At 39.9% G+C, this 5,480-nt stretch overlaps 1 protein-coding gene across 1 annotated transcript in view; it reads left to right on the top strand.

The window, feature by feature from the left end:
• The first annotated feature begins 5,021 nt into the window (after positions 1-5,021).
• LOC119414719 (RNA-binding Raly-like protein) overlaps positions 5,022-5,480 on the top strand; it is a 68,137-nt gene continuing 67,678 nt past the window's right edge. Inside the window, exon 1 of the mRNA XM_037681826.1 lies at positions 5,022-5,056. The gene's annotated coding sequence lies outside the window, so the exon portion shown is untranslated. The remainder of the gene's footprint in view (positions 5,057-5,480) is intronic.

Here is a 5,480-nt window from a genome sequence, read left to right as displayed (position 1 = left end):
CCCTAATGCATCCATACATTTCTATGCTGATGACACAGTTGTTCATTATCAAGCTAAAACAGTTGCTAAGGCTTTCCAGCTTTTGCAACCTGCATTCAACATCATCCAGTCTGATTTGTTCCACCTCAAACTTGTCCTAAATGTCGACAAAACCAAAGGGATGTTTTTTTCAAACAGGAAGTCGGTCCCAGCAGTTCTTCCTCTGATATCATCCTCAAATGGTGTCCCGATTGAGTTTGTTGATTCCTATAAATATTTGGGTATCTTGGTCGACACGCATCTCTCTTTTAACCTTCATGTGGAAAACCTAGTAAAGAAACTGAAAGTTAAACTGGGTTTCTTTTTCAGAAACAGATCCTGTCTAACCCTGAATGCTAGAAAACGCCTTGTATCTGTGACTTTCCTTCCCTCCATTGATTATGGTGACATTATTTACATGAATGCTCCTACAAGAACCCTGCAGATGTTGGATGCTGTCTATCATGGTGCACTAAGATTCATAACTGGCTGTGATTATCGTACCCACCACTGCACCCTGTATTCACTGGTTAACTGGACATCATTAACTTCATGCAGACTCTCTCACTGGTACATTTTCATCTTTAAATCACTTCTTGGTCTGCTGCCTTCATACATCTCCTCCTACATGTCTCTGCGTGAGTGCAGCTACAGCGTGCGCTCTCAGGACATTATTACCTGCAGTGTTCCCTCAGTGAGGACTGAACTAGGCAAAAGGACCTTCTCCTACTCCGCTCCTGTTTCCTGGAATATCTTATAAAAAGATCTGAAGCTCTTGACCATGACCTCTCTAAGTGGCTTTAAGAATCTGTTGGACTCCTGGCAGGGACCAATGCAGACATGTTCCTGTTTTTAGTTTTCTACATTCACCTTAGAATCTAGCTGTTTTTTGTTACTTTTTTTTGCCATCTTATTTGTAAAAAAAAATTAAAAAAAATAATCTATGCCTTTTTGTGGCTATCTATTGTTGTTGCTGTTGTCCATTGTTGTCATCATTCTTTGTTGAAATCAGATCTCTCTTGTAAATGCGTCCTTGAGGCTCAATGGGATTTACCTGTCTAAATAAAGGTTGAATGAATTATCTCGAGTCCTTGGCTGCCTGCCTGCACCATTGGGTTCACCAGCGCCAGTCCTCATTGTGACAGAGTTATGATTTAATGGAAGCTACACAGGGGAAATTCTGTAAAAAAACTCAATTTATTTTTATTTTTTTTCATTTACCCTTTATTTATACAAGTAGTCTCAAGGAGCCACAAAAACTCATTTTCAAGAGAGACCTGTTTAGGGAGCAGATGGGGGTGAAGGGCCTTGCTCATGGGCCCAGGGTGGAGTGAATGAGGGTGGGGGCAGGTGTGGGTGCATCACCTACCCCACCCTCATGTCTGATGTTGTCGGTACCGGGGCCTGAACCGGCGATCTTCCGATCACAGGCCCACCTTCTCTAACCGCTGCGCCACCACTCCCCATTTGGCTGCTATTATACTTAAAACCAACTGAAGCTGCCTAAGTTTGTCCAAAAACAGCTTCCAGTGATCCCAAATGCAGCCACTAAGCAAGTACACACAATATAAATATGCATCACCGTATTTCTGTCTTGCTATTACTCATGCACAGCACATGCACTCCCCCCTGATGATAGGCAGCCGGTTACTACAGTAACCCAGTCAGACTTTAAAACACCCAGATCACACGGCTCAAAACTCACCGCGAGCGTATGATCATGCGATACGTGAAGCTCCCGGGATGTTTGTTCAAACCCATCGTGCCGTTTGACTTACAGAGCGTACCGCTGAACCCCCTCCTCCACTCTGAATCAGCCTCTGCTCATCAACCCCCGGAGAAGTCATGGATCCTTAAAGGCCTTTTACTCTCACGGCCGAACAACAAAGCCTTCTCCTCCGTTCTGACGGCACGACCACTCGTGTTCCCATCAAAGCCCCCGGAGCTGTCAACCTCGCAAAACCACCTCGCATAAAACCACCGTGACAAGCCGGGCCTAAAAAGAAAAGAGAAGAAAAAGAAAAATCTCCACCTTTTCATGTCCTGGAGTTACCTTAAAGATCTGGAAAACATTCAGTCGATAATGTTTCTCACCTGAGGGCTGTAGACGTTAAACGGTGTTAGGTAGCGGCCGCTGCTAACATCCTCATTGATCATCAATATTCTCATAAGGCCCCGTGGAGGAGCAGCTGATTACACCTTAAAGTAGCTCTTAATGAGAAACCGAGAAGCGAGTTGGGGAACGGTGGTTTTTAGACTTCATCGGGAAAACAAACGAGCCGAGGGGAGGATGAAGGGAAATGTTTTAGAAATGTAAATAACATTACGCCTTATTTTACGTAAGAATGCGATATCCGAAGTAATCTGTTAGGGTTTGGCGTATGTGTTGTGGATGACTCTCAACCGCAACAAATTTGAGCGCAGTCTCTGTAAAATTCACTGAGTTATAGCTGTTTGTATGTTTGCTTTAGTTCCTTAGCTGCGGTGGACAACTTGAAGTGAGCCAAGTCCAAAATATAATCACTTGTAGATGTGTATCCAGTGAGTACTTTGAGAACGTTTCACTAAAATTTATCCAGTGGGTCATGAGATATTTTGCTAACAGACAGGGTTGACACCAACCTTTAATGCCAAAAATTTGAAGTAATATTATTGCACAATGTAGCACTCTGAGTACGAGTTGGGAATGAGTCTTAGCTATCATGACACCAATTTTTTAGCTGAATACCTATTTCATAAGTTATGGACATTGTTGTGTATTTCTAAAGTCATTTGGTTTTGTCTGCAATCTTGAATTGGGGTAATTTCCAAAGTTGATGAATTATAGATGTGCATCTAATAATTACTGTCTGAAAATGTAATTAAAATATATACAGCTGTTCTTGAAATGTTTTGCTAACAGACGAGCACAGTTGGCTCTAATAGTTAATGGCAATGTTCTAAAAATACATCTTGTGCGAGCTGTTATTCCTCAGCGTATGTATTGAGGACGACCCTCAGCTACCAACATGACAGAGTTGTATAAAATTGAACGTTTGCTAAAGTTGGTGAGCTGTGGCGGCCATCTCAAATGGTGTAGACCCCAAAAATGAATCCATTATAGCTTTACATCAGGTGATTACTTTCAGAGAGTTTTAGTAAAGTCTGCCCAGCTGTTCATGAGATATTTTGCTAACAGACACTCACATATATATACAGAGATGAGCAAAACTATTATTACCCTATCTTCTTTGCCTATTATTTTACATGAATTATACCGGCTGAGGGGAAATCAGATTATAATCCTCCTCAGATTCCCAACAATGTGTCTGGTTTAGCCAAAATATCTCTCAGCATAAATTGATCTTTGAAATCTGATGAATAACTTTAAACTAAACTACATGTGACTTGAAACAAACTCCTGTCCATCAGGTTGAAATCAATCTCTGATATCTTTTTTTTAAGATGATAAAAATCAATCTAAACTAAAATTAACAACACAAATTGAAGATAAACTGATTCAATCATTAGCTCAAATGAGAAACTAATGGCAAATTTAGAAAAACTGTTTTGGGCTCCACAGTTTCTGAGCTCAGGGGCCGGACATCCAGCGATTAGTCATTATGTAAATAAATCAATTATTACAATGATCTGTTACCTTTTAAATTTGTTTATTTCATTGCATTGAATCATAAATGCAATAAACAGAACTCAAACCCAGAACTTCCCAAAATTTATTTTTATTTTTTAAGAACTTTAAGAAGTGGCCCGTGGGCCGTCAGTTGAATAGTCCCAAGCTAAACACATGCTATAGCTAAAAATGGCAAAACAGCATGTGAAAGTTTCAAAACAGACACAAAACTCAGACGAAGAGTAGCTTAAATTAGCTAAGCATTTACTAATATTCCCAAACTTGTAGCTAAAAATGAGAAAATGAAAAGTATTAGCAAAACTGTAGCTAAAAGTAGCAACACTGATACTAAAGCTTAAATGAGCAAACCATTTGCTAAAATGAGCAAAAATGTGTGCAATTTCACAGAACAATCGGTGAAAATAGCAAAACAAATGCTTAAGATAAATAAAAACAGTAGTTAAAATGATCAAAACAATACCTAAATTTAGCAAAAGAAATGCTAAAATAAAAAAATACCAACACTAAAACGAGCAAAGTGAAAGTAGCAGAGCAGATGCAACTCACAGAATAGCTAAATGAACTATTAGCAAACCTGTAACTAAAAGTAAAAAAAAAACAAGCATTGTTAGCAAAACTGTAGCTAAAAGTAGAAAAAACAATGCTAAAGTAGCAAAAATATTGCTAAAATGAGCTGAATTATTGCTAAAATATACAGAAAAGCAGCTAAAAGAAGCAACATAGTAGCAGCTAAAAGTAGCATAAATCAGGTTGGCTAACAGATTTCAACAGGAACAATGGTTTTGATAGAATTGATAATTGTATTTATTTTGCATTGCTCCACAAAGTTAACAATAACCAGGAAGCAGTGATGCTCGGACTCAGATTCAGAATCCTGTCCAGCAGCCCCGCGTCACGTGACCGAGCCCCCGGCGGCCACGCGCACAGCCCGACAGGAGCTCAGAGTGTCGGTGAAACGCGGGGCTGCTGCTCGGCGTCGACTCTCCGCGGTTTGTTTTTAAGGTCGAACCCTTTTTACTCGCGCCCGGTGAGTACATCTTTACTCTGACATGTTAAGCTGCGGGTTTTACCTCCTTTCACCTCCTCCTCCTCCTCTGTCGGTGCTCCGACGTGAAGAAATGTTTCCTGCATGCTCTGACTGAGATGCTTGGATGCTGAGTGTTGCTGCTCCGGCAACAACATCCTCCGATGAGGAAAAGACTCCTCTCTTTCTCTATTCTCCTCTTTTTTTTCCTCCCGCAGCTTTTTGACCATTTTCTACCTTTTTTTTTTTTCCTCCTCACCTCTGTCATCATGGCTTCTTTTGGTGTGATTTCATCTGATTTTGATCTCTGCTCTTGGAGGCTGCATCTTGAAAACAAATCACAGTTTTGATTCCCACCTTTGAGGAGTTTGCTCTTCTGATAGGTGAGAGACGTAACTTTGTTGGAGTTAGTTTAGGCATTTTCACTGTTCTTCTCTTGAACTGTTTGCTTCTTGAGTGTCTTGGGAAATGCTGGATTTGCGCCCAGTTATCCATTTTTAATCAAGCAAAACAGCAGAAGTGTACATAAATCAGACTGCCACGTCTTCTTCTTCAACCATCTTGCTTCTATGATTAAAGAACGTCTTCAGGTTTTCATATTTTTTTTTTTCATTTGGAAATATCTGCTCTGTCATTATGTTAAGCAAGAATAAGATATGCTTAAATAAAACAGAAAATATAACTTTTAAGAAGATATTTAACTTGGTTGACTTTGTTATTCACTTTAATTTGCACTAGTTTTGTCTTTAAAATAATATTCGTTTTAGCTAGCTCATGCTAATAGTGGTTAGCGCCAGCTAGCTAGCA

This window comes from Nematolebias whitei, chromosome 9 (genome assembly GCF_014905685.2).
Source record: "Nematolebias whitei isolate Nwh7 chromosome 9, NemWhi1, whole genome shotgun sequence".
In the NCBI taxonomy this organism is placed as follows: Eukaryota; Metazoa; Chordata; class Actinopteri; order Cyprinodontiformes; family Rivulidae; genus Nematolebias; species Nematolebias whitei.
Note: the sequence above shows the minus strand (reverse complement) of the source record. Positions and strands in the feature narration are given on the sequence as shown.